General features: G+C 45.0%; 1 long non-coding RNA gene across 1 annotated transcript; it reads left to right on the plus strand.

Moving 5' to 3' along the window:
- The first annotated feature begins 5637 nt into the window (after positions 1–5637).
- On the plus strand, positions 5638–10070 carry LOC309878582. Its single transcript, XR_014317584.1, has 2 exons — positions 5638–6178; positions 6640–10070. It is a non-coding gene; the product is annotated as an uncharacterized lncRNA (long non-coding RNA).
- The last annotated feature ends 1107 nt before the right edge of the window (positions 10071–11177 follow it).

Here is an 11177-nt window from a genome sequence, read left to right on the forward strand (position 1 = left end):
GCTTTGTCTGATTTTCCAAGTTAGTGTCTGGCAGTGTGATAGTGCTGAACACTGGAACCAAATACTTGCAAGGCCATGCTAGAGGAGTTGTAAAGCTGGAGGGCACAGCAAACAAGGGTGAAAAGCATTAGCTGCATGATCATTAGTGCAAAGTGAGTTAGGGCAGACACATGGAGACTTGATGAGCAAGCCAGAGGTTTCAAAAGGAGGATTTTGGATACCTGCAAGGATCTCACCCAATCCCAAAGAGTTCTCCAGGGTGACAAGAGAACTAAAATAAAGAAATACATGTATAAATACACGTTCATTCCTCCCAGACTATGTATTCCTCATATTTTCTGGTTAAATAACTTATTTTTGGTTACAAAACAAAGTGGTGAGGATATAGGGGGCTTCAGGTCCTAAAACGAAGGAGTTTGAGGAACATTTGCACTTGTGTAGAGACTATTTCATGGCAGATTTCACATGGCCGTATGAAGAAAAGCGATTTAGTATTGCTCATAAACAGCAGGGAGCAAAGGACACAGGCAAGCCCATCCAAATGCCACCTGTGAACCCAAGGGCGATGAATTCTTCAGCCAAGATTCAAGAAGGAGCTCATGAGAGTGACTTCCCCATCATGTCTGTGGCTGTACCTGGGTCATAAAATCCAGCCTGGAGGTGGGTTTGGGCCCCGGGCCACCTCCTGCCCTGCTCTCTGCTAGGAGGAACTCTTGAGGGTAAGAGCAGGTGGTGTCCCTGGGCTTATGGAAGTGGAGGGGCTGTAGGAGGTGCTGGGATGAGAGACCCATTGGAGACCAACTCTGCTGTCCCAGACCCACCGTGGTGATGCAAACCCATGCAAAGAGTGGCTGGTATTTTTGGGATCCACCTGCCCATGTGCTGTCTGCCATGGAGGCAGAGGACCAAAACACCAAACAGCATCTGGGCTGCGGAGAGGGAGGCCACAAGGAGAGGAAGCTCTCACCCCTACACCCCCATCGCAGTTGCCTGTGTTATTAATGACCTGCAAGGAGGGAATACAAAAGTGCAGACATAAGGGATCTCTGGGGTCTCTGCAGCTCTTGCAAAAGCAGAGTTAAAAAGCCCAGAACATCCTTCTCAGGGCAGCTTCAGAGGTTTCTCTCTCTCTCCATTTCTTTTTTCTTTAAATTTCTATGTCAGCTTCTCAGCTGTACTTGCATATGTGGTACACATGGAGGAGGAAAGAAAAAAAAAAAAAGAAAGAAAGAAAAAAAGAAATGTCTGGCGCCAAACGGGGCCTGCTGCAGCTTTTAACAGTCCTCTCCACTTACTATTAAAGTGCAGCTTTGCCCAGTGAAAATGCTGCTTTATTGCTGCAAAAATACTTACCAAAGACACGGCCCTTGGAGTGCAGCCCTGGTGTCAGCAGGGAAATGTGCCACAAAGCAGAGGGCCCCGGGGTGGTGTGAGCAGCAGCCAGGTTGGGTTGTCTGTGCTCTACCAGGGTCACCCAGCCCTGCTGGTGCTGGTGTTGGGGTCCAGCATCCCTGGGGCACAGGGAGCTCGCGGATGGATGGGTTTGGGTTGTTGTGGGAAGAAGTTACGGGCTACGTGGTGCACACGCAGAGGTTTTCCACTAAATGCCCCAAATCTCAGGAAGGTCCTCCCCATGGGTTGTACTTTGCATGAATTACCTGATAAAAAATGATCCTGGAGAAGGATGGGCAATGCTTGGCCTCGCTTGTTGCACAGGGAGGGGCTTTGCTGGGTATGGCATGAACCTGCATTGCGTTTTAGAGGTGCCCAAGAACTGGGAACAAGCCAGGGCTGGCAGTGGGCAGCAGGGTGTCTTAACTCTGGTTGCTGGAGCTGGCCAAACCCCTAGGGAAGAGCGTTTGCTTTTCAAGAGGAGTTTTCTTGCCTGTGTTACCCGTGGTTGTTCTCAGCAGCCGTACACATCTCACCGACCTGATAGCATCCTCAGTCACCTGTGATGGCTGTCTTCCCTTTTAAACACAACAGGAGGCTGGGAAATGCTTCGTTACCAAGGCTCAGCCTCCTGGCTGCACAGCATCTGTGACCAATATCCATTTTAAGGCATCCTGCTTGACCCTACAGAGGTTTCCTCACCAAACAGGATGCAGAATAGAAGGGAGAGGGTGCACTCCTTTTTCTTTTATCTTTTTCTTGTCTTCTGTGCAGTTTCAGCATGTAGTTTCATCTTGTATTTCCCATCTCAGAGATGCACACCACTGCTTATGCTCTAACCAGCTCTGTAACCATTTCATATTCATCTTTTCCTGCAGTGACCCTTTGGTGAAGACCTGAACTTTTTAACAGCCACAGTCAACTAAGATACATTTTTTACTGAAGTCATTTCAAAAATGGAAAATTAAAATTAGAAGTCACATTTCATTGGGGAACCCTTAAGTGGTGGCAGGACTGGTAGAAATAGGGAAAGAAAATAATGAGCTTCAGGAAAACATTTTTTTTTTTTTTCTTGCCAGCATTGCTAAGCTTTCAGAATGTTTTGCCTGTGCTCAAAGTTACCTTTCTGGGGAAAAGAAAAGGACCCCCTCTTTTCAGAGCAGTCTCTGGGAAACTGAGAGAAATTGTATGTTCAGTCACCCCGGCCACGCTGAAATTTCTGTGGCAAACACAGGCAGAGGCAGAGGTGAAAAATATTGGGTTGGAGTGGAAAGGAATGAGCGGCTGTTCTCGGAGCATAAGAAAATAACACAGGTGTTAAAGTGCCCACCAGCGCCAACCCAAACAAAGGGTGGTCTGGTCTTAATTTTCCTTCGAGTTACAAGGGTGTAGTTTCTAGCTACAATACAATCTCTTTCCATAAAAATTTAGCTTAGGAACCAAGATGATTTTTCTTTATTTATTTTTTTTTCATCTGAAAAAATTAACAAGTCCAGGGATTTCTGGCCTCACGTGCTTGGCAAATGAGGTTGAATTTAATGGCATTAGCACTGAGTGGACAAATGGGACTAATTTGCAGCATAGTGGATTCCAGATATGCAAAAAAATTGCTGGTGATAAAGATTTATGAATACTGTGTTCATGCTGATGAAGTGCCTGGTTGTTGCTACTTATAATTTAATACTAGTTCCCCTTGGATATAATTTTTTTTTTCCATCCTGTGGCCTTTCTGGGAGCAGGAAAAGAAGGGGAAGAGAGCAAAGGGATTTGAAGAATGCGCGCGGGGTCAGGCTCCGCATGTGCTAAAGAAATAACGAATTGTTGGAGGCCACAGACGTTGTTAAATCCTGCTCAAAATGTCCAGTACTTTCATCCCAGCTGATACCATCAAGCAGCTGTTGGGCTGTTTATTAAATGTCCTGATAAAGCTGGGTGAGGATGATTGCTGGCTGGGTTACCACGCTGGTGGGAGATGCTTTCCTCCCTAGGGAGCCTGGTGATGTTTGGGAAGGGGTGGCTGAGACCTCTGGCCCTCATCCTCCTGAGCCTCCAAATAACAGAGAAAGGGGAGCAGTGGGGGTTCCCTGCCTCAGCTTCCCAAGGCAAGGAGCGAATTCTGCTGCCAGACCCTTGGCAGGGTTTTTACCCACTCCAGGGGGGGACATGGTGGGAAGAGAACAGTTCTTTTTATTCATTTATTTATTATTTATTTTAATATGAAGGCTCCTCTGAAGACATGTCCATCAGCAGTCCATACCAGGGAATGGCAATGTTGGCTGGCTGTTGCTTCAAGTAGCATCTTGAGGGCATAACACCCCTCTGGGCTTCTCTGCCTCCAGAAACCTGTTGTCACGGTGTGTGCGATGCAAAGCTGTTTATGGGGCATTTCTGTGGCTCCTGAAATACCCTCTCACTTTGAAGGAGGCCTTGTTCTTGTACCCGTGACTGATATTCTCTTTTTCTCATCTGACTGGTCTTTGTGTTTTTGGTAGGAATTCTGGGGTCCAGCATGAGGTAGCTATGCCAAACTGACATTTCTTTAGGCTTATCAAAATTCATGGGGTGAGGGGAAGAGGGCAGAGGGAAACAAGAAATGTCAGAAGAAAGATTGACTGAGCAAGTAGTCAATTTGCTTTATACAGTGTTCCCTTTGAAATGTGGCTTTGCCGTTTCATATTGTGCTATAAACAGCAGATAGCTCATGTGGCCTTCTGAAGGCTACTTTACTCACGTAACTTTGTGTTGTATGCCTTGTGATCTGCCTTCATAAAAATCTGACGCGATTCTTAACCATTTCCCCTGCATTTCTTGCATTTATCCTCACATATTTTTACACTTAGCGCTTCTTGGCACTGTTTACTTGGGATTTTACGTACAAATCTTCAAGGACTGTAGCAGTTGTTTAAACAGCAACCCCAAAACATCATCATTTATGTCTAATAGGGAGGGATTTCCCATCTTCAGAGACTGGAAGGTCCTTATGTAACATCTGGTGAAATAAAGCCCAGGAGGGAAGAAGCTAGCAAAGCAGGCAGAGACAAAGGCAAAAACAGAAATTGCCAATGCCTTTTTCCATTTATCTGTAGGCAACTTCTGCCACCACGCCTGCTTCATGGCTCTGTCATTTGATGACTTGAGTTCAGGAATCCATACTGCTAGGCTTATTTAAATACTTTGGGGATACGTGTCAGTGTAGCCAAAGTGTCCAGCCCAATACGGGGTTGGATCCATTCTGTACCTGCAGCATCAGAGGTGCTTGGTTGACTAATTTCCCTACTCTTTCAAAATTGGGCACATGCAGAGGTTAGTATGCATGTTAAGTGGGGTATATCTCCATCTTTTCCAAAGAGACAAAGGGCAGTTTTGCAAAATAGTTGTTTTTAGTACAACTGTCTATTGAAAATTCAGGAAATTGAGGAATCCTTGTCGTGCAAAATGACCTCCAACTCACCAACCCAAAGGGAACCAAGTGGAGAAAACACTCCTATATTTTACCCAGTGAGAAAGATGTGAAGCCTGTTGAGAAAATCATCCTTAAATCAGATTGCAAAGTTGTTTTATACCCCTAAAGGTGAAGATGAGTGCTTGGTGAGATTGTCAGATTTCAACAGGTGATTCACTTCCATCAAGATCAATAGGAGCTGCCAATGCAATGCTATTGAAAGGTCTGCTAAGTAGAAACTCATTTTTTTCCAAGCTGGCCTTTAAATGATCAAGAATCTACATCTCCCTGAAATCTCCCTCCATCCCTAAGGAGCTAAGTTGCTTTTCAAAGTGGTAGTTGGGAGAATAAGTCATTTTTCAGAATGTCTTCTTGAAAAATGTTGCTGTGGATCCTCTTAGATGCTGCTTGTGGCAATAATATGTTGGCGAGGGATCATGATATCAAAGGAAATTTGATTATCAATTAGTCGAGCATGTTCTGGGGCAGATCAAGTGCAAAGAATAACTTTATTTAGCTTGAGGTATGTGGTAAACATAAAGAGAAAAAGGGCTGTGTAGTTGGACGGGTCTTATCTCAGTATCTTTATTTACATTTTCAAAGAACACTGACGCAATAGAGCTACCAAAAGAACTGCTTTCCATCAGCCTGGGAACAGAAACAAATTAGTCTTTAATAGCGTTGTGTGAAAACTATGGCAAATGTTATGTAAAACTGTGCAAACAGAATGTTTGTGTTCTAGTTCCAGGTCATTTAGTGGGCAAAAAAAAAAAAAAAAGAGAGAGACATTTTGTGTGAAATAGTCATGAAACGGCTTGTTATTATATAAGGATAGGAACTGCTAGATCAGACTAATGGTGACATGCCCAGAACCAGATGCTTCAAAGGAAAATGCAAGACATCCCAGCGTGGATAATTATGAAATAGCCTGACCATGGGGGAAATTTCTGCATAAACGACTTTAGTCCTAAAAGGCTATGTGTTTATATTTCTTCCAACAAGGTTTCAGTGCGATTTCCCATGGATACAAAGCTTATGCAACCAGTGCACTGCCCGGCTGTGCAAATCTCTGCCTCCCTCCCTCTCTGTCCACTCTCCTGCCTCCAGCACCTCCTGAACACTGCTGATCTCTGCCATCTGAAGCAGAGGGGAGGAGGTCTCACAAATAGCCTACAGGTTTCATGAATATAAGCTGTTCCTCAGTGAGGAGAGACGGGTAATCGTGCCAGCTCAGGGCGAGCTTACACCTCCTTAGAAACCACATGGGAGAGGATCTTACGAGTGCTCCAGCTGTGGGAAAAGCCTCGACTGTGGCTCTCCATCAACATGAGATGCAAATCCCAGGTAACCACTGGCACTAATGGCACTGCCTCTTTTTCCTATTGATTATAACTTTGGATATCCTCAGGATCTGATGTAAATGCTTAATTCTTTGTGACTGAGCATGTTCTTAGCTTTAACAACATCCAGGGCCAATGAGCACTGAGTCAGGAGTTGAATAACGTCCTGGTAGGACGTTTCCTTTTGGTACCTGTGATCTACAGATTTCACTGTGACTTTTCCCATAAAGCAGCTGGGCTCAATTAGTGCATGATGCGCTTTATGGGCCAGTGGGCTAATTTGTAAATTAATTAGAAATAAGTGGAAGGCAGTCTCTCATCTCTTGGGAACACTAGAATTAATTGTTTCAAGGTGTTGAAATCCTGCCTTTTTGCCATGCTGGACTTTTTGACCCTTCTCTGAAATAAAAAACATTTTAGAAGCCTTATGTTCCTTTTTTTTTTTTTTTTTTTTTTTTTTTACAGACAATCCATTTCCCATTCAACAGCTGCAGAGTCTTCAGGACAGAGATATGGAGTGTCTTCAAAGCTTGGCTGTCTTCTCAAGGACAAGGGTCACCGTGAGCTGCCCTGTACCAATCCATTCCTCTTGCACTGCCCGTCCCACATCTTCTACCACTTGCTCATAGCCTGCACAGCAGCTTGACTTGAGCAAAGCCTCCTTGGAGGAGATCCATGGTAGAGTCCTTGTGATAGTGGCTGCACAGGACAGCATTTGGATATTGTAACAGAAGTTATGATAGGAAATACTGATGTGGAAAGGTGGATCTCCTAAAACAGAAAGAGGCATGTATATGTTTCCCACAAAATTCAGCTGCCAGTATAACATTGCTAATGGGGGAATTTATTCATAGATATTTTGGCAACTCCTCAAGGTAGTCTCATTTCAATTGCAAATCTCTCTCTTTACTTTTCATTAACACTTGTGCAAGGAAAGTATTGTTCCTAGGAGCATGATTGGGAAGGCACTATGACACACCCATCGGTGGGATGCTTGGTCTTAAAATAAAGTAAGTAAAATGAAATCAGTGTATATGTCATCTGGAAGCCCAAATGATTTATAAGATGAATCAACCTGTCAGGGACAGTCAGGGCTGGCAACCAATATGTCATGTCTCAGATGGTGGATTACAGAGTTCAACTGCTTAGCTTAACTGCAGACCACAAATATGTAAGAAAACGGAGATCTGGAGCCTGATTATACAAGACATTAATTGAACAAGTTCAGAAATTTACACTGTGTACATTTCTCCCCTCTATGACCTGAGCTGCGTGTTCTTTCCGTTTCCTGGAGATGTGGCTTTTAGTCGCTGAAGAAGAAGCAATGAAATGGAGGCCTGGTAGCCTGAGAAGAGGAGCAGCAAGGTCCTGTGAATCCAAAGGGACAGAGGCTCTGCTAAATCCAAGAGAACCAGCGGCTGTTCTTACTGGTTTCTTGCTGAAATGATGCTCTGGGGAATTTTGCTGGGTTTCTGTGAAGCTGGAGAGCGCTATGTGTTTTTGACAGGACCACATATTCTGATGTAATGCCATGCTTCTCGCAGCAGCCATATCAGCACCCTATTTTCTACACCTTTTATTTGGAATTTAGACATTCATGTCCACGCACGCATCTTACTTCACGTTCCAGTCTTCTCTGCCATGTCTACAACACATCCTTAACCCTCATTTCCACACTCCCGCATAATCTACTGGAGGGGTGATTTTTTTGGCATTTGGGAATGGTGTTAACAAGGATCAGATGCTGCCATTGTTTATGAAAGAGCTAGGTTTCCTTTACCAGCTGTGGCATGCGTCGGTAGAAAAAAATTCCGGCAGTGTGGGCATTACAGTGGAGTTCTTGTGTTTAGCAGGTGAAAAGTCAATGCTCTACCTGTAACGAGGTTTGCTCATGGAAAACCCCTTGAAGTTGTTTTTAGCAGCGGGGCATTAGTCACCCCCGGGCAGCTGCTGGCTGCTCGGCGCTTCTGGCTCGCGCCATGCCGCGCGCGAGGGCTGTTTTGAAGGCTGCACAGTGTTAACGGTGACTCTTGCTTTGCCTCAGGTGTTAAGTTTAAGCACATGGGTCCTGGTTATTTTAGGAAAACATGAGCTCATGTTCCAGGCAGCCTTCCCTCCGGTGAGAAGTGGTGCGTTGCAGTCCTTTCCTGTGCACGGGGCCAGGGCCGGTAATACACTGCTTCTAGGAGGAACATGTATGCCTTGGGATTTCTACCAGTTGGGTAGATTGGGAGTCCTACTTGGGTTTTCTTTGGGGGCATGAGGTGGTGGGACCATGCAGCACCATCACGGAACACCTCCAAAAGTAGCATGAGATGACACATGGCCACCCAAATTGTCTTGTTGCACCCGGTGCCCTTGAGGGTGGTGACCTGCCCACACGGGGGTCTCGCTGGGGAACTGAGGGTGGGTTTGGAAAGTATGAAGAGGCTGGTGAGGATATGTATGGAAAGGCAAGCACGGCTGAGGGCTGGGAAAGAGATGCTTTCTGTGTCAGACAGAGATCAGGCGAAGAGGAGACAGTGGAGAGGTGAGATCATGGAGCGAGGTCTGAGGAGTGGAATCTATGAGAGCATCAAAAGCACCGTATTAAGTCATGCTGCATGAAGGCTAAGGCGGCTCCTAAAAAATGGGAAAACACAGGTGGTGAAGGAAGAAATCAGTTTAATAGACCTGAAAGCTGGCTTGCCCACAGAGACTCTGGCTCAGAGCAATGATTTTTGCCTGATGAATGCTTGCCCATCTCCTCCACTCCGTGGCATCCCCCCATCTCCAGCATTGGCTGAGCAGGGAGGAGACCTTCAGTCATTGCTCAAGGAGGATGCTGGATTTTCCAGCTGATGGACAAGGGCAAGGAAAGCCCAGCGAGGACAGGTCCCTCACCAGGTGTGCAGGGTTAGGGACCCATGTTGGTGTGTGGCAGGAACCAGAGGAGGGGAACCACCAAAGGATGCTCAGCTGTGTCCCTTCTCTGGGACCAGCCATCCCTTTCCTTCCTCTGCAGCTCAGACAGAGCTCAAAGAGAAGAAAGGCTGCTAATACAGACTGTCGCCACTTTATAAGCAAATGTCTTGAAATAATACATACTTAAAGCTTTTACTAATGTCCTTATCATATGGCGGTCTAGGAGCGTGCATAGATTGAATCGGATAAGCAGATCTAGGAAAACTTTCTGACAGAGAATTCGTTTAAAGGTAGCTCTGGGGGAAGAATTTGAAATTCAATTTCTTTTATAGTTTTGACAAAAAAAAAGAGCAAATATGAAAGTGTTCGGAAAGATATAGCATTTTATTTAGACATCTTGTGTTGAAATACTGTGATGTTTTCCTTGGAGGATGTTCAGGGCCAGGGTACCCTTCATTCAAAATACCTAGAAAAAAAAATACAACATGGAAAAACTAAAAGAAAACTGCAGAAAGCAGGCTGAACAGAGAGTCTTGCCTGACACAAGGCTACCTGGGAGAGGAAAAGTGGTTGCTTCAGCTGTTGAATTATTCCTTCAGTTTTACTGCGAAGGCTCTCCTGTGTTGCTCCGATAGCACAGTGGGGTCTTAAATCTGGCCAGGGGATTCTCCTGCTGCAGGGAAACCCCTGTGCGTCCTCAAGCCAAGGAAATTGTTTAAGCGAGGTTACAGTTGTGTTTAGACCAGGAATGTCCCTCCGAATAGGGCTGAAAGCATGTGGAAAGGCACAATGTGGCTGAGAAGTTCCCTCCTCTGTTTCCATTTTGTGGCTTCTGCAATAATCTGTCAAAGGAACCTTGTAAACCTCTAAGTAGTGGGTTTTTTAAAACATTGCTGTTATGGCAATAGTTTAATGCTGCCTCCTTTGTTATGTGTTAATGGTGCCTTCCTCTTAAGTCTGCTAATAAAAGGAACTTAAACCTCAACAAGAAAGTCCTTGTAAAGTTACAAATCAAACACATTTGTGCTGTTTTTCCCGATACACAAGACACGGGTGTGGGTCTGCACGGGGGCTAACCTCAGCTGCACGCCCGCCGCTGTGCGCTTGGGTCACCTGCTCCACGCATGGAGCAGAGCTGTAAAAGAGAATTTTACACAGTGAAAAGTCTCTTAAACTAAAGGAGAAGGTGAGAAAAAGGAAGGCACAGGGAAAGTTCAGATAAATGAGGAGTAATAGTGAATATTACATCTGGAATCTGGATGGAATGATTCATCTTCTCTATCACACGTTGAGCATCTCTTTAATATAACTTTTGAATCCACCCATGGAATATATTCACAGAGAGATTTTATCCCTGCAAGTGACTTCTCCAGGCTTGTTCACAGGCCTATGGAAAACTCTCCTTTCAGTTATGCTCTTTAGTTCTATATTTATTTCTCCGTAAATAAAATAGGAAAAGAGGGACGTGAATAATTTTCCCAAACTGGTGTGGGTGTCACCGTACATACTGCAGAGGCAGCCCTGTCCTCAAGGCACTAGACTGCTGCTATCTTCATGAGGGGGTGATGAGTGCACATGGATAACAGTAGAGTCTGGCCATTTTTGGAGTAAGCTGTGGTTTAGATGACATCTTGAGAAGGCTCTCAGCTTTATTTCCTATGTTTTTTAGGAGCAGTTACTTGTTGGGAAAGTAAATATAAGAAAAAATATAAATGACTGGGAAGTGTAGACTGATTTCTGGAGATAAGTGTAGTGGAAAGGACAGTGAGGCTTTGGACAGACCTAGAAAATACAAAAAAATAAGCCAGCTACACCCTTCCTATTGCCAAAACACTGTGCTTTTATATAGAGAGTGTGAGGGTAACCTCATGGAGTCATGCAGAGGTGTTTTTTGGCTCACCTGGCTTTGTCTCTATGTGCTTTTGTACAAAAGCAGGGGCCATCCCCTGTGAACACTGTGGAGGTCAACACCTACTTAGCCACCAAATGGCAGTAGGCCACTTGGAGTTGTTCTGAGGGCCAAATCCAGTCCACCTCATTTGAGATATGCTGGTGAAGCCCGTGTGTGGCCCTGGAACTGTTTTGGTGTGAACACGAAG

This window comes from Aythya marila, assembly GCF_965140915.1.
Source record: "Aythya marila genome assembly, chromosome: 1".
NCBI classification, from domain to species: Eukaryota; Metazoa; Chordata; class Aves; order Anseriformes; family Anatidae; genus Aythya; species Aythya marila.